At 33.1% G+C, this 22,913-nt stretch overlaps 1 protein-coding gene across 9 annotated transcripts in view; it reads left to right on the plus strand.

The window, feature by feature from the left end:
* Positions 1-22,913, plus strand: part of NPY5R (neuropeptide Y receptor Y5) — a 162,964-nt gene that overhangs the window by 532 nt on the left and 139,519 nt on the right. For 3 of the 9 annotated variants that reach the window (XM_031941521.1, XM_031941525.1, XM_031941523.1), the window contains exons 1-3: positions 118-541; positions 5,315-5,384; positions 8,559-8,657. The gene's annotated coding sequence lies outside the window, so the exon portion shown is untranslated. Of the gene's footprint in view, positions 1-117; positions 542-5,314; positions 5,385-8,558; positions 8,658-12,932; positions 12,959-22,913 lie in introns of those variants that run through there. The other 6 variants (XM_031941524.1, XM_031941522.1, XR_002770589.2 and 3 more) reach the window with 6 other exon arrangements.

A 22,913-nucleotide genomic window follows, 5' to 3' on the forward strand; every position in this document is an offset into this window, starting at 1 on the left:
CTGGCCAGGCTGTTGCTGGGGAAATTTTGTATATAGAATACGCAGTACGCTGCCGCAATACGGCAATGCGTTGCGGTAGAACGTGGTGACGTAATGGCTGCTGAGCTGGCAGCACGTTGGTGCTGTCCCCGACGTGAGGTCACGTTGAAGAACGCAATGGCGTCATCATGCCAGAAGCTGGCGCTTCTGGGAAAGAGGGCAATGAGTCGGTGGATTTTTAGAGGCCTGATTGCTATGCTGTAAAACGTTTTTGTAGCTTATTTCACCAAAATTTTTGTGATGCCGCTATATTCACAGTGTGTACCTTTCTTTCAGAATCTATAAGAGAGCAGCAGCGGTGTCCGATGGATTGTTGGAAGCTTGCCGGGAGTGCGGAGAACAGTAGGCCGCCTTTTTGCAACGACCCCTCTTACGCAGAATGGGTGGGATGCCATTGCCTAGGAAACGTAAATATGGACGCTTAGCAGGGGACGCTGAGAAGTGCTTACGTGGTGAGGGCAGCACTTTCTGGTTCCCTGTCAGGGCATCATTCCGGCCACAGGTATGTCAGCGACCACAAAATGAATACTTATTGAGCGGTTATTCTGTGCCCAGCTTTGCACTGCTGAGGGGAGGGGGAAATTGAGGATTCGCATAAAGACGTGATTCTTGGGTAAATTAAGTAATGATACGGGGAAAGGGAAAATTATGCGATGTCGACTATAGCGGTGTGGGGGTCTTGAGGAACTAAGAAAAGGGGCTTCTAAGAGCTTCGTGGAACAGTAAAGAGTTGCGTATTTGTTTTGCTTTCCGTAGAAAAATTGTTTCTGAGTCAAAAGACTTTAAAGAATGACTAGAATTGGAAAAGATGGGGAGAGTCAGGTTATTTTGGGTGAAGAAAAATATCCTAAGTAAAGGCAGGACCAAATATAGCACATTCATGAAATAATGAGAACAAGCCAACTGGAGTGAAGGCTTCCTGTTGGGAAATAGTAGTAAATAAAGCTGTCCTCCCAAATAAGGATGGGTTGGGCAAGGTTATTAAAAAAAAAAAAAAACAAGAAAGTTATGAAAGGGAGATTAGGCTTGATGCATTTTCAGTAGGTTATTATAAATTATTGCACAGGTGAGTGAATGTTTCTTCCAATTAAAATTTCGGTTTTACCAAAATATATGAAGTCTTTAGGAACTGAGGGGATTATAAGCTGATGAAGTAATAAGAATATAATGTGTGACTTCATAAGAATAGTATAAAAATAAAGTGCTCTAAGGAAATTTTTGTTTGCATGAGTTAATGAAATGACGGATTGGAAAATTGCGTCTGGCAATAGATTGTTTTCTGGATTAGAGGAGATGTGATGGTGCATAATTCTAAGGTTGGTGATGAAATCAAATAGGATTTCTTAAGATTTGAGGAAATTGAGACGCAAACATAGACAACTATGGAATGAAAAAGAAAATTTGAATTTTAAAAAGTAACTATTCATATTTATTGTTAAGGTATTGAATTTGTTAATGCTGGAATTGCTGTTCAGTGACTATAAATGTTTATCAAAAGTAAGAGCAATAATTAAGAGATTTATATGTGACAAAATCGGTATTTGTAATCCTTGAGGAAGAATATTCTTAGTGGCAAAGATTTTGTTACATTGCACCTGCATTAAGTTTAACTCTGTATTTGCCTTTGGTGTGTCTTGGATTTCTAGTTAAATCTTTTGAATGCCACCCATTGAAAGTAAATCAACATCATAATTGGCTTCTAAAACCCTCTAGAATCTGTGGTATTTTGTTTCTCATTCATTAGCAAAGACAATTTGAAATCAATCAGTTAATCAATCAGTGATTGATTAGTATAGATAATTTAAAAGATTCAATAGATTTGAGTGGGAAACATGAGTATAAAATAATTCTAATGTTTATTTAGCATGTATTAGGCATTTGTAAGAAAAAAATGCTTTTTTGTTTATGTTTATGTGTTAAGGCAAAAAAAAAAAAAAAACCTTTTTTATCCTCCTTTGGGTCCTATACTCTAAAGGATATATGAAATTTGCCATTCTTACTATTAAGCTTACCTTTAAAGATAAAAGGAGGTTTGATATTTGGGAGTATTTATTAAGGGGGAGGGGTCTGTATTGTTTGTGATGCTTATATAAAAATGCACGTAAAGCAACAGGTAATTTCATCAAGTACTTGTTGCTGAGTCTTGGGAGACATAAAAAGATATGATAGTTCCTACCCTCAAAGAATTTATATAGCTTAGTAATGGGATAAAACAATATATGTAGTTATAATTCATATTGTTACTTGCATGTTTTACAAAACAAATGTGTGTAATCACACATTGATATCACACATATGAGGGGGGAAGATGTTAAAAAAGGCTATCTTGGATAAAGTGATATTTGAGTTCAGTCTCAAAATATGTTAAAAAGTGTAATTAGGCAAAGAAAAAGAGAATATGCTTTGATGAAGAATAAAATAAGGTTATATTTAAATTTAAAGCCATGACTGTTAAGGAGACTGTTGTTCAAGGTCAGAAAACTGATATATGATAGGGCCTTGAAGGCCAGGCTAAGGAGTTTAAACAATGGAAACCATTAAAAGGTTTTCAAATATAAGAATAGACTGAGTAGAAATCTTAAAATACATCTGGCAACCAGGTATTCTTATGGACTGGAGAAAAGCAGACCAATTCAGAGACTGTTATACTCATTAAGGACTGAAAAATGGTGGGGGAAGTGAAAAGGAAGGGATGAATTTCAAGAATTATTTCAGTAGTAGAATTAGTTAGACTTTTTAGAAAGGAAGAATCAAGAATTGCTCAGTATTGAAGCATAAGGGTTGAACTAGAAACCAAACTTTGCCCCACCCTGATTTTCCTCTCTTTTTGGCATTTTATGGTTTTTGAGGATGGTATGTGTTAAAATTGTTCTATATGTCTTAAACTGAATATTCATTGAAAACTGCTTATTAATCATGATACGACAATTCTAGAACTCTTTTACAGTAATAAAGGTGATAATAAAAGATTTCTTAGTAGGAAGAGATTAAGTCTCTTAGAAACCCTAGATAGATCATTGATCCTTATATAACTCAGTCGTTTGGACAGAGCTCCACTAGAGTGTACCCTAGTTCTGTTAGCTCCCTTTGGTAGGAACAACTGATTTACTCTTTGGCATTGAATACTACAAAATGTTGTGCAACATTTGCTAGACTTATATTTCTGTAATAATAGATTGTCCATCTGTAGAGAGAATGGTGGTTGGTTAATCACATTGTAGCCTTAAATAAATTCTACAGTTTATTTTCTTCAAATGGAAATTGTATTTGTTGGGGATAATTGTAGATGAGGTTACCATTCAGGTAGGGTTGGTTTATATAGCCACTGAAGTCCTTTTACTACTATGAAGGTCTGAGATTCTATATTAAATAAGTCATTATTTGTACCTTTTAAAGCTTTGTACATTAAATATTGAGAGGAAACGAATATATGAAATCAAGGTACCCAAGATGGAGACAGGGATGAAGACTGTGGGGGCGTTATAGACTGATGTTTACCAACCGTCTGCATGAAATTCAGGAGAGGGCGACATGAGAACCTGACATGCATATATATGTGCTTATGTAACCAACTGCAGTGCCACTTGTTTCTCACCAGCAAGTCCTTACCTAACCCCTTTACCTGTTCCCCCCACCCCAAAAGCTACCAAAGCAGATAAATACTTTAAATTATATTTCATAGTTTGTAGAGACTTTTAAAATTATCTACTTCCAACCTTTTATTGCAAGCTATGTCATCTTAGTACCATTTAAGCAACTGCATAGCGCAGAATGAAAATTGCCACATGTGACAGTTATTTTTCTGGATACTGTACTTTGCTATGATTAAATGCAACAAGTTTATAAATGAATGCTTTGTTTAATTTAATTTATTTACAGTCATATCTGAAATAAATATTTCCCTTCCTCTTTTCCAAATGTGTCAACAGATCTGTCTCTTAGAATTAGCCTTTCCATTGTTGTCCATATTTCATATTTACAGTTATATAAATGGAACTTTAAAAAAAAAAGGTTTTATTTTTAATAAGATGGAAGTTGTAAGAAGCTGAGCCAATAGTGTGAAATCTTCAAAAAGTAGGTGATTATTATACAGATGTCAACATTTGTTGCCCGTGAAAGAAATATTTTAAAGCAAATGCTTTGTTCTTGCCAAAGACAACCATTTTGAAAGCATTTGCTCAAATTTGTAAGGGAGACCAAAGAAGGGAAGGGTTTCTTCATAATAAATACCTTGCCTTTCTGTAGTTGTCCAATAAAATAAATTCATTAGCTTAATACAATTCTTTGCACATAGTGGGCATTTAAAAATGCTTATTTTATTTAAATGTCTAAATCTAAATTGATAAATGTGTTCCAGTAATTATTTTTTTTTATATAATATGTAGCCATTTGCTACTGGATTCATCTTTCACATTTGATGAATACAATGTATTTAATCACTTCTTATAATAATATATTGTTTTTTAGTTTCGAATTTTGACCTCTACAAGATTGTTTCAGTTTGGATTAACACTGTGCTCCCTATTACTATAAATGTATTTAAACTCATTTTCAGGGAAACTATATTTGTAAATAACTAGATTAGCTCTATGTAAGCATGGAAGAGGTGACAATCTATTTGTTATTTGTAAACAGATAATATGAAAGGGTACATATTTTACAATCCCATTGGATTCATGCACTAGGTAAACAAATCTACATCTTTTAAGATTATATGTATTATATATATATATATATTTTATATATATATATAATACACACACACACATATAATCCATATAACTCATTTTAGTGATTATAGGAAATATTTGCAAAAATTCATTTTATTCTTGGAACTAATGTTGACAATACTGTGCTTTTTAATCTGAACAATTTTGATTTTATCCAAATGTTATATTATAGTCTCTGCAAAAGATTTTAATTCAAATATTTGAATTCCCTACCTTATACAATCACATAAAAAAGTAGTCATAACAATCTGTGTGACATAAACTTCTAAACACACCTTCTCAGATTTGTCATAACATCTTAGTCTATGCCCAAAACTTAATATTTTATACATGGCTTCCCTAATTGCCAGAGGAGGAAAATTAGTTGCCCAAGGAAATATTTTTACCAATTTCTTTTCTTCAGCTGCTTATTAAAAGAGCTAAATATCCGAATTATCAATATTTAAGTTTCACAATATTTTAAAAAACTTAACAAAAGTAAGGATAATTTTATTTATATTTATATATATATATATATATATATATGTTTTTTTTTTTCTTTTTAGGCAATTGCACCTTAATACAGACATAGGAAATCGTTCGGGAGGAAGACTTCAGGAAATTGTTCTCATTTAGGTAGGTGTTTTCTACCCATCTGCAAATAACTGCAACCAAGTTTGGGGAAGAAAGTGTATATTTACTAATAGAATTTATATTTTATATATATACACACATAGATATACATATGTTTATGATTAACAGTATGACTTAATTGTTATTATGGAGCTATGAGTGTATGAAGAATTGAGGATTCGAACACAGTCACACACAAAAAAGCCATAGACTCTGAATTCAGTGGTCTTTATAGGCTTAGTCTAACCATTCCATTTTGGAATTCGGTTAATTATATTTTTCTTGCAAGCAAAAGCCATGGGCTATGGTGCTGTTTGGATGATTAGAGTTGAAGAATAAATTAGTCCTTTCATTTGTGTAAATTGATGTATTCCTTGGGGATGTAATTATATATATAGATTGATAGATAGATAGATATCTCACTTTAAAGTTAGAACACTTAAAGATATAACAACACTATATGTTACTTCTAGTAATTAACTGTATGATTATGTAATGTAACATTGAGTACTTGCTATAGTATACTTGTTTCACAACATTATATCCAAATATAGAGTAAGAAATTCTGGAATTCTTGATAGCCACATTGAAAGGTACCATTTGATGCCCTCTAATACACTTTACAACTCTTAAATCCTGTGGCCTTGGCTTTTGTTGGGCTGACCTTGTAGACCACCACTGATTAATCTAGCCTCATCATTTGACACTTACAAAGTAGAGACCCAGAGAGATGAAATAAGTTATTCAGTGTCCCCAACTGGTGAAACTTATGTCAGATGCTCTTAATTCCCAGCACAATAGTCATTCTGCTCTATCATATTGTTGTTTTGAATATGTTCTTTTGAGTCCCCCCAAAAAAAATCTTTTGAAATGTTCTGTGCATGTGAAAATCATGTTTATCACATTATAGTTGTTAAAGTTATTTTATATTTAATGAATACTGTCTTAATTTCCTATAAATGTTTTACAAAAATCAACCTATTTGTCTTTGTGTTACTACCAATTAATGTTTTATATGTATTAAGTATTCATACACATAGGTCATGCAACACTTTGATACTTGTTGGGAATATGAAAATAAATAATAGAGTCCTTGCCTTCAAGAGACTTAAAATGTAGTAGGGGACATGAAATGCACACAAATAATTGTAATAAAAGTCTTTTTTTCCTTTTCTTTTTTTTTTGGGGGGGGAGATACGGATTCAGTAGGGAATTACTTGTGAGGAAACTTCCTCTACTCAACATATGCTCAACACCTCTTCAGTAATTTACTGTCTTTGAGAATTGCTTCACGACACTAAAAGCCTACATGAATTGTCCAGGGTCATACAGCTGGTATGGATCAGAGATAGAACTTGAAGTCAGGTCTTCCTGACTCCAAGGCTAGCACTTGAATACATAGGGGAGAGCTAAGTGTGGTATGAAAAAAAAATAGAAGAACATATTACATCTTGTTTAGAAGGGATCAGTATCAAAGAAGATAGGATGTTTGAACCACATTTTATGGGAAAAGAATTATTTTAAAAGATGGGATTGTATTGTACATTCCTGGTTCAAGAGAGAGATGGGGATCCATTTCAAACAGGGAGGCACTTTGTGGGAGAATATAGAATAAGATCAGAGAATAGCAAATAATCCAGTTTGTTGGATCCATAGAAAAGAAGGGGATTAGTATAGGAAAAAGCCAAGTTGGAGTCAGATTGTGGAAGGATATGAATCCTAAGGAGAATATAATAGTGTTCTGAAGACCCTGAGAAACCAACAATAGTTAAGAAGGTTATGGTGTGAGAAAGAAGAAATGAAGACTTAAAGGAGGATGGTAGTAGTAGTAGAAGTCAAAAAGATGGGATGGACAAGAGAGAGATATGAGAAAGAATCATTAGGACTTAGCAAATGATTATATGGTTTGGGTAGGAAAGGGAGTGGTAAGGAAGATGGGAAAGTCAAAATTTATTCAGGGGTCTGTTCTTACCCCACAAGCAGTTAGCAATGTAGAGGCACAAAATGAAGTTTCCCAGGGTTGAAATTATGAGAAAGTGAACAATGAAATGTTAAAAGAGGTAGGGATTTAAGACTGAAGTAGAGTCACAAACAAAATACATTGAGCATAGTTAGAACAATGGTAATGACTAGGAAAATAGAGAGGGAACCGATAGTCCTAGGGAAGGCACAATGACTTCAAAAGGAATGGGGATGTGAAAGTTGGAGAATAGGACACTGTCTAGTCAGTCAAAAAAAAAGAAAATTAAGTAATTCTGAGATTCAGTAGTTTTAAGTGTTACACCATTAAATAACTGGAATATAGTGAAGATGGAAGTTAGTAAAATTGAAGAGGTTAGGGAACAGAGACTGAAGTATTTGAAGGGTTACCTATATGATTAGTGAAGTCACCTAGGATGATAGTATAGCACAAGAAAAATTGTATTAAAAGTGAGAAAGTGATTTGCAGGTTAGTTGGTGGCAGTGACAAAGATCAGTATGGTTTAGTTGAATAGTTTGAAGAAAAATAGGGTTTTGAGTATTGGTCTGAACCAATAAAAGTCTGAAAATATCAGTAAGAGAACAATTCCTTCTAGCACAACAGGGCAAGGGAAATAGGAAAGTGGTTAGCTTTGGACAGTCTTGTTAAAGGATATTGGGGGAAGGGGGAGATTTTCCAGGGCAGCTAGGTGGCGCAGTGGATAGAGCACCAGCCTTGAGTTTAAATCTGATCTCAGATACTTAACACTTCCTAGCTGTGTGACCCTGGGCAAGTCACTTAATCCCAATTGCAATCAGAAAAAAATAAAAAATTATTTTCCTTCTGAAAAAGCCAGAATTTGGTTAAAAAAACAAGCAAAAAAGTCTGAGAATAAAATGGAGTCTGTTATTGACAACAGAATAGGTGTTGCAGAGGGCAATAGGGAATTTGGAGGAGTTTGCTAACATGGGTCATGGTATTACTATTGGAAAAAGCAAAGAGGGAAGTAAATATTTTGGATAAGATAAGTAATGGGAAATAATCTTTTGGAAGAGCTGTACATTTTGGATAAGAGTTTGAGAGGAATAGGAAATTAGGAAGTAAGCTGGAGAGATTCCTTAGCCATAGAAAATGAAGAACAGTGGACAGGCAGTAACAGCTTCACAGTTCTAATTAGATTGTCTGTATGATGGAGCCTTCACTAATCAATTCCCCAGGTGACTGCCAATGGTTTGATCGCAGCCAAGAGAGCCAGTGATTTGGGCTCTGGATCGGGAGCTGAATTGGTCTTATACCTTCAGGAATGGCTTCTCCAGGTAACTGTTATTGATTGTAACTAGGTAGGACTAAAGGTTTTGACTCCTAAAGAAGAGTATTTATATGTATTTTTAAGAGTCTTAAAAAAAGCATTATTTAAGAACTTGAATAACTTGATATTATTATATTTGTCTACCCAGATAATTAAATAGCAGCTCAAAATATTGAATCTTGATCAATGCAGATACTATCACATGATTTGGATCCAGATTTATCACCTATTCCACAGATTTTGGGGGTTTTAAACCAAACCAAGGTCAGGCAAATTAGATGGGATCTAGAGCATATCAAACAATATAAAGTATAATATGAGAGGAATTTTAATGTAATTCAAAAGATCTGTAATGTCATCGGTATATATGGGTACTCCCTCTAGTGATGTGAGTTATAATGTTAGCCATACTTTAATAGATGGCTTGATGAGCTAATGTGGCTCTTTCCTCCCTCCATCCCCTACAAAAGCAACTAGCTACCATCTTTTCAAGGAGCCTTTCTGAACTTAATTCATTCTTAAAAGACAAGACATGGTTTTCATCATTGGCTCATATTCAAAGCTTCTTTATCTTGGTAGAACCTGCCTGAGCTTTTGTTTCCTGGATGATCTTCAAGAATCCAGGTTCTGGTATTTAATGAAGGGTTGAAATATTAATATTTGTAAATGCTCATACTTTTTAATACCTCCAAATTCCATATTCCATCTCATGTGTTACAGTGAAGACTCAAAGTCTCTAAACAAAAGCATATGGGTTTTGAAATTTTGTTTGGGGTATTTGCATGTCTTGCCTCATCTTTGTTAAGAATCCATGCTTTTGCCTGTAAACCTACCCTTTCTATTCAAAGACGTGAATGAATTCAATTCCTCCTGGTCCATGCTAATATGAGAAGATTTTTTTATTATTTCCCAGTCCACTTAAAATAATCACAATGATCTATTGTGATCCATACTGTGATCAGCACTTAAATTATCCAGAATTCTGCCATTTAAAAGAGATATTTTAATAGAAGTAACAACATGGTATATATAGTAAATAAAGAACTGGCCTTGGACACTAGAAGTCCTGATTTCATGTCCTGGTACATATTGGCTTGTGGTTCTGGGCAAGTCCCTTAACCTCTCAGTGCTCCAGGGAATTATCTAAGACAAATAAGTTCCAGTGAATGGAGTTGATTGGTATTATTAGAGGAGTTTTCTCCTCTGAGAATTCCCATTACCAATGTAGTTGCAGGGCCAGTTCTCATTCTTAATACCTATATAACATAGTGTAAAATTGATCTTATATTAAGGGATCATTGAAAGTTGATGGTAAGGAGCAATGGTTTTACAAACCTTTTTTTCTAGAAAATTAAGTAAATAATCTTGAACCATTAAACAATTGCTTTTAATAACCAAAGACAAAATTATTGATAGATGAATATCAATTGTACACATTGACAAAGGGAAGAAATAATTTTAGGATGTTTTTCAGTCTCATTATCATTGATCATATTTAGGAAAACTAGTTCAGGTATTAATAATAGAGTTAAGGTTAGCAACTAGAATAAAAAAAAGGGTTAGTAACTGGAGTAAAAGAGGAGTATCAATTAGTTTTATTTATGCCTTAAAAAGTATATTGGTATTCTGGCAATCAGTAAATCTTTAAGGTTTAAAAGAATTTCCATAGGTTGGAATAACTTGCTTTAATACTGTACCAAGTCAAATATTCTAATATTCTAAAATATTATTCTCTATTTCTCTGGAATTATGATCAACCTATACAATTATTATCTCACTAAAGCGTAGCTATGGAAACATGCCATGCAACAACAACAAAAAAAAAAATTGGAAAGTAAATCTAGCTAAATTAGAGAAAGGCTTTGGAAATTTGGAAGTACACATTTCTTAATTTCTTAAGAATAGCTTAATTGTTTGTATGCTGACAAGTGTACAATTTACTCCCTTCTGACATTCCTATGTAATCTAGTAAAAGGATGATGAATAATTAAAAAAAAAAAACATTTTTATAGATTATATATAGGTGCCTTGTTGCAGTTCTAAAATAAGCACTTCCCCTCCCCAGTAAATCTGTATATTGTTATTACACTTAAATTATATAAATTATACTTAAAATTAATATATTTTAGTAACTTTAAATCAGCACAAAAGAATTATAAATATTTTCTTTTCACCAATACACTTCTCCAATTTTCTTAATGTCACTAATATCCCGTCACCAAGATTAGATATAAGGAAATCATTCTTGACTCTTCTCTCTCCCTCAATCTTACATTTGATTTGCTCTTTATCTTATAGTTACACTGACACCACTCTAATTTAGATTTTCAAAACCTTTCACCTACGTTATTATAGTAGCCACTTCACTAGTTTCCCTATTACCAACTTCTATCCTTTGCAATCCATCCTTTTTGCCAGGTTAATTTTCCTAATGCAGAATTATGAAAAGATCATACTCCCCTGTTCATAGAGCTGGATATTTAATTCTTCTCCCTCTTCCACCCCCCCCCCCCCCCCCCCCCCCCCCAGTAGTCAGCCTCTGGCCTTATTTTCTATATTCTCTATTGCATATTCCAACCAATATCTTTTCTCAGATTCCAACCAATTGTTTTCTATGTCTATTTCTGTGCACATATAATGCTCTAGGCCTGGTACATCTCCCACCCAGTGAAATCATTTTCTATTATTACTCTAGGTACACTTCAGGTACCATTCCCTTCCTATATTTCTGTAGTCAGAAATGATCCCTCTCTGTCTCTTTCCCCTCCTATTTTCTTCCTCCTTTATCAAATTCTCATTAAATTTAAAACATTTCTTATTTATGCTATATTTACTAAAATACAAGTCTCATCTACATAATGAGATTATAATATCCTTAAAGGTGGGAACTATGTCATTTTTAATATATGTGGTATTTAATAAATTAGTATTGCTTTAAATCAAAACAAATGCAAAGAATTAACAAGTACTTCTTGATACTTATAGCTTACAAAAACTTTCTAAGGATGCTAACTAAAAAGTTGAGTGTTTTGTTAGTGTGCCTTTTTATAAATGTTCATCTTTTCATTTAATGCTTATTCATATATTACTAATTTTTTCTTTAATTTTTAAAAGCATCCATTTGATGGCTCAGGAATAATAACTTCATTTTCTAGAAAAGATTTATAGTATAAGGCCATTGCTTTGTTCTTTATGCTTACCAATTGTTTACTTTGCTAATGACTTTGCTAACCAACCTTAAAGAAGAAAAGCAGCATTTCTGGTCCCTAATATGATATGGAGTCTATATGTTATTAAATAATCTGGAAATTGGAAAAGGTCTGGATAGTTTGAGTACTGTTTACAATAATCACTAAAACTCATTGAAAAGCTGATGTTGGTTCAAATGGAATGGGCAGTATTAAAAAAAATTTTTTAAGTCTGCAGCTGTCCAGGAAATGGTTCCATATCTTTTCAAGGAAAAAGTGCTAGTTTATGGGTAAAAAAAATGAATTCCTAGTAGAGCTGGAAAGATTTGAAAATTGTATTGCCCTGTATGTTCCTGTCCTGAAACATGGAAGGTTTTTATTTGATTTGACTTATCACAAATAATGCCCACATGCTATGGAGTATGAAATAACACCTACACACATATATTGCTGAATCATTTTATCAATCATCTTTGTTGAAAAATCATGAGTGTTTCTACTGTATAGATATAGAAACTCAGAATGTATTCAAAATTCAAATAAATAAAGGTGGATATTATAGCATCTATAAATATGAAGTCAGCAATTACTATTAATATAGTTAAGCTCATTAATTCAAAAGATATATTTGTAAATTTTATCTGATAAATCTAATAGTAGCTGTACATGATCAATGGCAATCTCATACAAAACTAAAATATGTTTTATCATGCTTAAATAGTGAGTTTGCTAATTGTACCAATGAGAAGAGAGTAAAATGCTAAAATTATCAAGATGAATTATCATTTTAGGTCATCTGAATGTCATAGAGTTAAGAAAAAGTTAATCTCTAAATAAGGATCCTACTTGGTTGAGAGCAAAAAAAAAAAAAAATTCAATTATATGCTGAAGCACTTTCTTTTAAGCTTTTACAAACACATAGAACTACACAAACAGATCAGGTCATTATTACTTCCACACTCAAGCACTTCATATGAAGGCTTGTGGTAGATAAAGGTGAGAACTTAATGGGGCTCCTACCATCCTCTAACAACCATTTGACTTTCCCTTCTTGCACTCGCTCCAAACCATCCACTACTTCAAACTATGTGGAGGGAGAAGAGGAGTGAAGGATGAAAAGGTAAGGTGGGAAAGTAGGGGCAAGGGAGGGAAAAGTAGAAAATGGGTTTTCTTGAGGGGTTTACTCTAATAAATGGAAGAATAGAATAAAGAATAACAGAAGAAGCTGAAGAACCCTGTGTCATTTGTCATCTCTTCCTTTGTTCCAGTCTCAGATGAAGAAGTGGCCCTATTCTTTGCCAAGGCTTAAGCCAGACACTTGTAGCCTTGATCCCATCCCTTCTTTTCCCTTCCCTTCTGGGGTCTTGCTATATCAGCTATATCAATTTCTTCCTCCCTTAGCTCTTTCCTGCAAACAATTATACTCAGATTTCTTCTATCCTTTAAAGCAAACAACAATCTTCCCTTGATCCTGTCATTCCCTCAAGATATTGTCTTACATCTCTCCCCAACTTTGCCATTCACTGCTAATCATAAAGAAAAATTAGTATTCACTTTCTGCTTCCACTGCCTTGCTACCCACTTACTACTCATTCCCTTAAAATCTGGCTCCTGACTTGACCTAATACTGAAATTGCTTTCTCCGACATCACCAAAAACTTTCTAATTGGCAAATCCAATGACCTTTCCTCAGTCTTCATCCTTAACTGTTCTGCAGCATTTGACACTGAGTCCTTTCTTCTTTTTTCCCCTTAATTTTCTATAATACTGCTTTCTCTTGATTCTCCTACTAGCCTGATCACACACCTTGGTTACCAAATTGATTTTATTGTCTTATTTCTGAACTCTTGAGTATGGGTGTTCCTCAAGGGTCTGTCCTTATCTCATTTCTTTTAATTGTCACCAATAAGCTCTATGTAGATGAATCACAAATCTCTATATTCAGCTCTAGTTCTTACTGAAATCCTATTCCAGCATCACCATTTGCCGGCTGTACATCTACAGCAGAGGTATCTAAGTTGTATCTCAGCCTAAGATAACTTATCTTTCCCTCAAAACTGTCATCCTTCCCAGCTTATTTCAAGACATCCTTATTTCCTTGGTCAATAAGGCTTAAAAACACCTAGTTTTATTTTTGACTGTTTCCTACTTAGTTACTACTCATACTCATTTAGATTCCCCTTTCTATGTTATGTTATCTTAAGTGAACACCACGGTATTGGGGAAATAGCAATGAATTTTGAGTCATATAACCTAATTTCAACTCTGGCTCTGGTCCACTAGATATGTGACCATAGAAAAAATTAACCAACCTCTAATCCTTAGTTTCCTTACCCATGATGTGAAATTATTAGACTAGTTTATCTGTTATATATTTAAGTCTGTTGATCATTTTGGTCATGTAAGTCTTGAATTTGAATCATAAGAACATAGATCTAGAGTGAGAAGGAGTTCAGAGTCCATCTAGTTTAACTTCCTCATGTGACACATAAAGATAAATCACCAGAAAAATTAAGATTTGACTTGTCCAGATTTATACAGATAATAAATATGCTATCTGAAGCTTACTATCCATGTAATTTTATACAGTTCTCAATGTATTCTCTGTAAAATAAGGAAGATGGACTAGAGCACATCCAAGGGTACTTCCAAGTTCTATATCTTGTGATTCCTTCTATAGCCCCTTGTTAGACCCTCATCTCTATTGACCTACTGCAATAAATTTTTATTTCTTCATAGTCTTTGTCTCCAACCATCATTCACACTGCTTTCAAAATAATTTTCCTAATGGATATTTCTCAAAGTATTGTCTGGTTCTGACCAATTCTTCCCATGTGGAAAAATCTGTGTTTTAGGAGAGGGAGTAGACTACCAATGCATAATGAGGTAATTGTTGTTGGTTTGTTTTAATTGCTTGTCTTTGTTACAAGGGAAGGTTTTCTGGGGGTGGGTTTTTTGGAAAGTGACAGCAATGTAAAATAAAGCTTCAATAAAACATTAAAAAACAATTTTCATTGTTTCCCTATTGCCTGTAGAATTAAATAAAAATTATGTATCTTGACATGTAAGGCTTACTTCAATCTGGCTCCAGTCTCCAAACTCTCTTTTTCGTCATATCAGTTGGACATTTCAGTTAGCTTGAATAGCTAGCTGATCCTTGATTTCATTCTCTACTTTACCACATTTCACACATTTTTTTTTTTTGTGATCCTCCCTTACACTTCAATTGCACTTGCTCATTTTAATTCAATTCATTTTAAGTATCATAAGTACTATTCTAGCATTTGTGCCATGTGCTGAGAATAAGAAGACAAAACTTAAGTCCTATCTTCAAAGAGCTTGTATCTACTGCATTTCTAGTGATTGAAATCTTTCTTTAAGAAGGCAGATCAGGTTATACCTCCATGAAAATTTCGTTTCAAATAAAGTCAATCTCTATCCTTCAATTTCCCAATGGCATTTTGTCAAGACTTCTCCTTTACCCCTTTGACAAAGTTAACATTTTCAAGTTTGTTTGTTCCCTCTTAATCAACTCCCTTATCTTGAGAGATAAATGCCAATTCATAGACTGACAAACATTCAGAGTTGGAAAGAACCTCAAGAGTCCATCTGGTCTATAATCCATATAGGAACCATTCTCAACAATTGAATCATTTAGCTAACTTAGTTTGAAGACTTTAACTGACCATGGAAACTATTACATCTCCCAAAACAGTTCATTCTACTTTTGGATATTACTAATCATTAGGAAATTTTTGAGCCAAAATTTGCCTATACAACTAATAGCCATTGCTCCTATTTCTTACTCATCTTTAATTTCATTTTACTAGATTTAGCTCATTGTACTAGACAATCAAGATCTTTTTGAATTCTGACTTTCTTGTACAGTGTTATTTCCCTGAAATAGAGCCACTCACTAAAGCAATCTGAATATAACTTATTTTTGTGAAATCATTTTATTAAGAGATTTGATGTTTCTCCAGTCACATTTGGTAGAAGCATTTCCATGTGAAAAATCAACATTCACATTCAGGAGGGGAAAATGAGAACATGCACATAAGATTTTCTTGTCCAAGTAAGATTTAGTAAAGGGTGTGCTTTTCAGTGGATGAAGGCATCAAGAAGGGTTTGTAAGCTTATATAGATCTAAAGTTGGAATGGGGACCTCAGACTATCTAGTCCAATCACTTCCTCACTTTGCAGGTGAAAAAAAAAAAAAAGAGCTTCAGAATGGTTAAATGACTCGCTTAGGGTCATATAACATGCTGAGGACCAGAGGTAGCATTTGAATTTAAGCTTTCTGACTCTACAACCAATGCTTTATTTTTACCATTTGTAAAAGGGTGGTGTGAATCTAAAGTCTTTGTCTAAACAAAATAGCTTTACAGCTTTTCACTTTTGTATTATAAAAGCCCTATCTAACATACATGGTCTTGTGCCCAGGGGCTTTAGAGTGCTAATTGGTGGAGAAGATGTCATCTGTTGCTACCCTTCCAGCTATGTTTTTTGTGATCTTGGAGCATTTGGATAGTTGATGGAAATGAGATATGATTGGAAAACTACCCAATTACTTGATCTCTGTTAACAATAGTGAAGGAATAACTCGGATCCCTTTTCCCAGATGCTAAATGGTCACTGAGACCCTCATACAACATTATCTATGAAATTATAAGTAAGGAGACAAGGTGGGTAAAGGCAGGGCATCTCAGATGATTATATAAGTGCAAACAACAGAACTAGAAGTAATTGTAACTACACATGTATTGATATTATTGTAACCAGTCATTATGGATGAGTATGCCCAGAAACTTTTTTCCCTTTTAATTGCCTACCAGTTGCCAGAGAGATGGCCTTAGATTCCTTAAGATAAGAGGAATCTGATAAAGGCTCTTACAGATTTTCTTTTGGAACCAATTCAAATTCTACAAGGGATGGGTAATAGGCTTCCAGTTCACCAAATCTCTGAACACAGGTGAAAAACATTTATGCATTTTCTAGCAAACACTATCAATGTATTTGAATTTTAAGAGGAAGAATGGAGAAAAAAATTCTAGGAGGGAAACAATTACACATAATAAAAATCATGGCAACCACCAAACAAGTTATGGCAATTATTTTAAGGGATCCTACAATATTATTCTAATTTCATATCTAAAATTTTAAAAAGTTTGACATTTATGCTTTCATTCAGGTCTTCTAAAAATATTAACTGTGTAGTAAGATAAAATTGAAGGAATGAACTGGCAGGAAAGGCATGTATTCTCTCTTTGCAGATAATGTTAGTTTACCTAGAAAACCTGCAAATTATTGAATAAAATAGAAACTGGATTTTTATGTAGGGTTTTATATCAATAATTTTATTTAGGATTAATAAAAACTAAGCCAAACAGTGAATTAAAATATCTGTGAATTAACATAAACAAGATTTATGTAAATAAAGAAAAAAGATAATTGGAAAAGATATTAACTCTTTGGTTAGATTGCTAATATAAAAATAACAATAGTATTTAAAATATATATGTTTGGTGCTATATTGACCAAATTACAAAGGAAGTACTTGATAGAGAAGCCACACAAAAGCTTGGAAGAAAAAATTTCTGCACTTGAAGAAAATGGGAAATACTAAGGAAGATAGTGAATCATTAATTTGAAATTACATTAAAGCAGTATGTATTAGTGCTAGGAATAGTCTAAGCAAATCAAAAAGAGATGCCCAGTATTTGACAACCAAGAGCTCATTCAAAGCTTAACCAAGGAGCATGAATTACTTAGACCTAAGAATTCCTTTTTGAAAAGAACTGTTGGGAAAATTGAAAATAATGAACTGTAGACCTATATCTTGCGCTCAAGCTCAAAATGGTTGTGACCTGACTTAAAATGCTAAAACCCTATTTAGAAAATTAGAGAAAGAAATCTGGGACCTTTCACAACTCAAGAAAAGAGTATCATAAAAGATAAAATGGATGATTTTTATTATGAAGACAAAACTAAGGGCCCTTGCCCCAAACATCAACTCTGGTTTAAGAAAAAAAGAATTTCAAACTATAAATGACCACCTGAAATGGTACAAAATAATAACTTAATTATTCAATGCCATTTTCCAAACAGTATACCAAAGGATTATTTTATGAAGAGGCAGATAGATAGTATTGTAGATAGAATGTTGAATCTGGAGTTAAAAAGACGGGAATTCAAATGTGACTACAGATATGGTCCTTTTCAGTCAGTTCCCTCATTCTGTAAATTGGGAAACATAATAGCACCAATTCCAAAGGTGGTTGTGATGTTGAAGTGAACTAAAAGTTGTAAAGCATTTTGGAAACTTTAAGGTACTATTTAAATCTAGTTGTTAATAAAACAAGAAAAAAATAATGGGCCCAGCAATATCTCAAATTAACAACAAAGTAGTAATCATCAAATCTATCAGGGCCTGGTTAATAAATAGGCTGATAAGTGGAATAGATTAATTGCATGGTATGCAGAAGCATATTAACTCAGTAGTAAAATGTTCAGTAATTCCAAAGACTCAATGTCCTGTGGTAAGCACTCATTCTTTAGAAAAAGTTGTGGGAAGGCTAGAAAGCAGCCTTGCAGATATTATGTATGTACCAATATATCACATCATGTTAAGCACCAAATGAATATATAACTTAGAAAAAAAAATATAGACAATTAGAGGGAAAAGGATAAACTTTTTCCGATTTATGGATAGGAATAGAGTTCTTCACCAAATGAGATAGAGATGATAGAAGATAAGCAGACTTTTCATTACTCGATATTTTAAAAATCTACAAAGAAAACCAATATAGTTAGAAAAAAAATTTTGTAGATAAGTTCCTTTGATAACTATCTCCCAACACGATATATAAGGAGCTACTTCAAAATTTTTGATTCCAAAACCATTCCCCAAAGAAATGGTCAAAGGATATGAACAACTTTCAAAAGACTGAACAACCATATTAAAAAAATGTTCCAAATCACTAATAAAAAATGTAAATTAAAGCAAATGAGATTCCACCTCATAGTCATCAGATCAATCAAATGTGGCCTCCCCTCAAAAGTCAGTTGGGTATGGGAAAAAAGGCACAGTAATTCGTTTAGAGTTATGAATTATCCTGATCATTTTGGAAATTATCCTAATCTGGAACTATACTCCCTTCCTTTATACTCCCTTTCTCCCAAGTTGCTAAACTCTACATATCCATTGGCCCAGCAGTACTCCTACTAGGCTTACAACTGATGATATACTAGAACCAGTTTAAACTGGCTCATGAGAACCAGTTGCTAAATTTTGTGTGAGCAAATTGCCAAATGCAATAGATCAGACTTTGCTTTTTTGTTTAGAGGGGTGGAAAAATGTTAATGCAGATTAAACTTTAAAATGTGTCATGCATGCATACAGCTTGAGAGCCAATTGTTAAACCTCTGCATACCCCTGCCTAGATAGCTCATAGAGATAAAGGAATACAAAGACCCATAGATACATTGTTTTGTAGCAATTCCATTTGTTATAATAAAGAATGGGAAACTAAGGAGAATGGATATGTCAGTTTGGATATGTGTGGCTAACAAATTATATGTGAATGTATTGGAATTATTATGCATTATAAGAAATAGTGAAATAGATCATTTTAAGAGACAGGAGAAGACTTGCCTAAAGAAATAAAGAGCAAGGTGAACCGAACCAGGAGAACCGAACCAGGAGAACATTTAATAAAATAATAACACTGATATAAAGAAAAATTTTCAAAGGCTTAAGAATGCTAATAAAGGCAATCACCAATCATCCCAGAAGACTAATGATGAAGTACATAATGACTAAAATAATGATGATTTTTGGACAAAACTAATGTGAGAATATCTTTTGATTAACTATGCTATAAGTTCCTCTTCACCACCCTCCATGAGAATTGATGGGAAGGGCTGTAAAGGATAGAGATGGAGTAGCAAAAGTGGGGGGGAAGTTTCTTTGGAAGTATATAACAATTCTAGTTTCATGTATGTTATGTATGTAGAAGTGCCCATTTTATTTTATGTTTAAATTACAAATTTTTACAAATATATACTAGTAATAAACTCAGATAAAATAGCTTTGAGATTTTACCTCAGATAATGTAAACTTGCAGATAGAACAAAAGATAAGAATAGTAAATGTTGAAGGAATTGGGGGAAGATAAACATATATAAATGCATTTCTGGTTGAGCTATGAAGTAGTCTTACTATTCTGGAAAGTAATTTGGATCTATGCAATAAAAGCAATGAATGAAATGAGCTGTTCTTTTGGGCCCAAGAAATCCTACCATTATAACATACAACAGAAAGAAATTAAAAAAACAAAGTTAACCATATGCACAAAATCAATATATGCACACTCTTGTAGCTCAGAAATAAAGACAAAGTAGATACCCATTAATTGGATAATGACTGAAAAAGATAATAATATGAATGTTATAGAATATTACCATGCAGTAAGAATTGAAGATCTGAAGTCAGAGAAACATGAAGAATTGCACGAACTGATGCAGAACAAACTTAAGTCAAATGAAGAGAATAATATCCACAGTGACAAATGTACACAATGTAAATGAAGGTATTGCTAAAAGAAAAATCAAACTTTAGCTAAAAACCTGTTAGAAGTACTAGAGACTAGGCAATGAAACATACTGCTTTACAAATGTCTTTTTTGGTGGAGGTGTGATTTGGCCAAATCGTTCTTTGAAAGAAATGGAATTATACAAATAAAATGAGCAAAATTAACCATATCCTTTGACCCAGAAACTATTGCTAGGCATATAATTAGAGGCACTCATTAAAAAAATAGGTCCTACATGTATGAAATGTCTGTAGCAACCTTTTTTGGTAGCAAAAACAAAAAAGTGGAAGCAAAATAGATATCCATCAATTGGGAAGATAAATTGTGGTACAAAAGTAGAAATATTACCATGTTGTAAGAAACAATGATGAATACAAAGAAGAATTTATGGATTTATATGAACTGATATGTCTTGAAATAAGCAGGGCAAGGAAAATTATATACATAACGATCACAACAGGAATAAAAAGAATAGTAGCCACAAAACAATTAAAACTGAATGTTGTAAAAAGTAAAGAATAAGCCCCCAAAAAGAGATGTAAGAAGACACCTCTCCCCATTCCTTTATAGAGATCAAATCTGAGGCTGCTGAACAATGCATATATTGTCAGATTTATTTCAGTGTTTTGATGGATTTTACTGTTTATTTTTCAAAAATATTCTTTCCCTTTAAAAAAAAAATCTTGGTTATGAAGATTTTCTAGGAGGAAGGGGGAAATTCTGGGCAGGGGGAGATCGAGGCAAGGTCTAAAGAATTTAAATAAATCAAAATTATCTTAAGAATCATTTTGCCCTCTTTGTGGCAGAAGGACCAGAACTAAGGACAGTTTATAATATGTAGTCACTTTGTTTTTGATTATTTTGTTACAAGAAAAGATTCATTCCAAAGAAACGAGATAAAATGAATAATGTAAAAAGATACCAATAAAACTTAAAAAAGAAAGATGTTTTCCCTGGAATGTCATTTTCTAGTTAAAACTATGTTGGTTTTTAGGGATCACTACTTCTTTATAAAGTATTCACAAACAATCCTTATAATAATATATTCCACAATTTAACTTAGAATGTAAGCTCACTTTCTCTGTGGTTTATAGACTCTTCCCCTATGAGCAAAGATATTGCTTTTTCATGTTTATATGTCAACTGTCTAAACCTATTGCTTACACATAGTAGGCTTTTAATAAATGTTTATTGAATTTAATTCTTCTGAATTGAAAATATTGCTCTTTTCTCTCTTCTACTGCAAAAACTTTCTCAACCTCATTATTATATTGTAATTATAAAAGAAGAAATGTTTCCAGGAGCATAGCATACTCCTGAAGGTACATTTCTAAAAACAGGAATAATGTATGAATAGCAATTATATATATGATGGGTAATAATGAGTACTTGAACTTTTGCCACTTCTGAAACAATAGTTCCTTTGCTAGGGTTATGTAGGACCCTGGTTGCCTGGGATAATATAAAAGGGAGTAAAGAGAACACTGTTTTCTCTTCTTTAACAGTATAGCATAGCTTAGCCTTCCACTAAAAAGGGTCTTAAAGGTAATAATTAGAAATGTATGGTAACAGCTTTTCAGTATCTTAAGTGGCTTGGTTTATAGAAAGTCTTAGGTCTCCTATTGCTTAGGGCCATACATAGTTTAAGAAGTGAGGGAAAGTACTATGCTGAAGAGTCAGAAAACCTGAATCTTATTCCAGATAGTGACTAGTTAAGTAAATCATTTTAGATTTCTCAGTTTCAGTTTTCTCATTTATTAATGAGAGAAACCAAATCATCTCCTAAATTCCTTCTGTGTATCACATCCTTTATGAGAAAAGATGTCATCTAATCAATTGTACCATTGTATCAGTATAGAAGTTATCAGGGCTATGCCACTGGAACAGAAACTTTTTTTATACTAAACTTAGGAAGGCCTCCATTACTGGCAAGAAACGAGAATATACAATTTGTCCAAGAATCAGCCTAACTTACTTTTGAAAAACCAATCACTAGAATGTGCCACTAGGTTTTCTAGCCATATAATTTATGACAACTATTAGGTCATAAAGAGATTATGGTATTGTAGAAGTACTGCTCATATAGTATTGAGTATTGAAATAATGTCATAAATGCCCTACTAAAAATAAAAGAAAAAAATCAACCTTCCATGCCTGTAATGGCTTCTGACTTTCATTAGTTGAATATTCCCTTATTTAGGATGCTAATCTGTTTTTTTAATCCCTGAGTTTAAACAGAAAGAGTGTTTGAAAAGGATCTTCTATATTTTTAAAATTTTTCAAAAGTTAGAAATGTAAAAATTCTTTTCCAAAAGCAAATTTTCTAGTTTTCCAAAAATTTTTATAGAGACACATCTAATTTTTTTTTTTATTTCTGTCATTCCACCCTGGTCCATAATACAAATAAATACACACCCACACTCTGATTTATTATTATAATTTTTATCAACAAAAAACCAAATATTTATCACAAATGGCTGG

The sequence above is a fragment of the Sarcophilus harrisii genome, chromosome 6, assembly GCF_902635505.1.
Source record: "Sarcophilus harrisii chromosome 6, mSarHar1.11, whole genome shotgun sequence".
Classification (NCBI taxonomy): domain Eukaryota; kingdom Metazoa; phylum Chordata; class Mammalia; order Dasyuromorphia; family Dasyuridae; genus Sarcophilus; species Sarcophilus harrisii.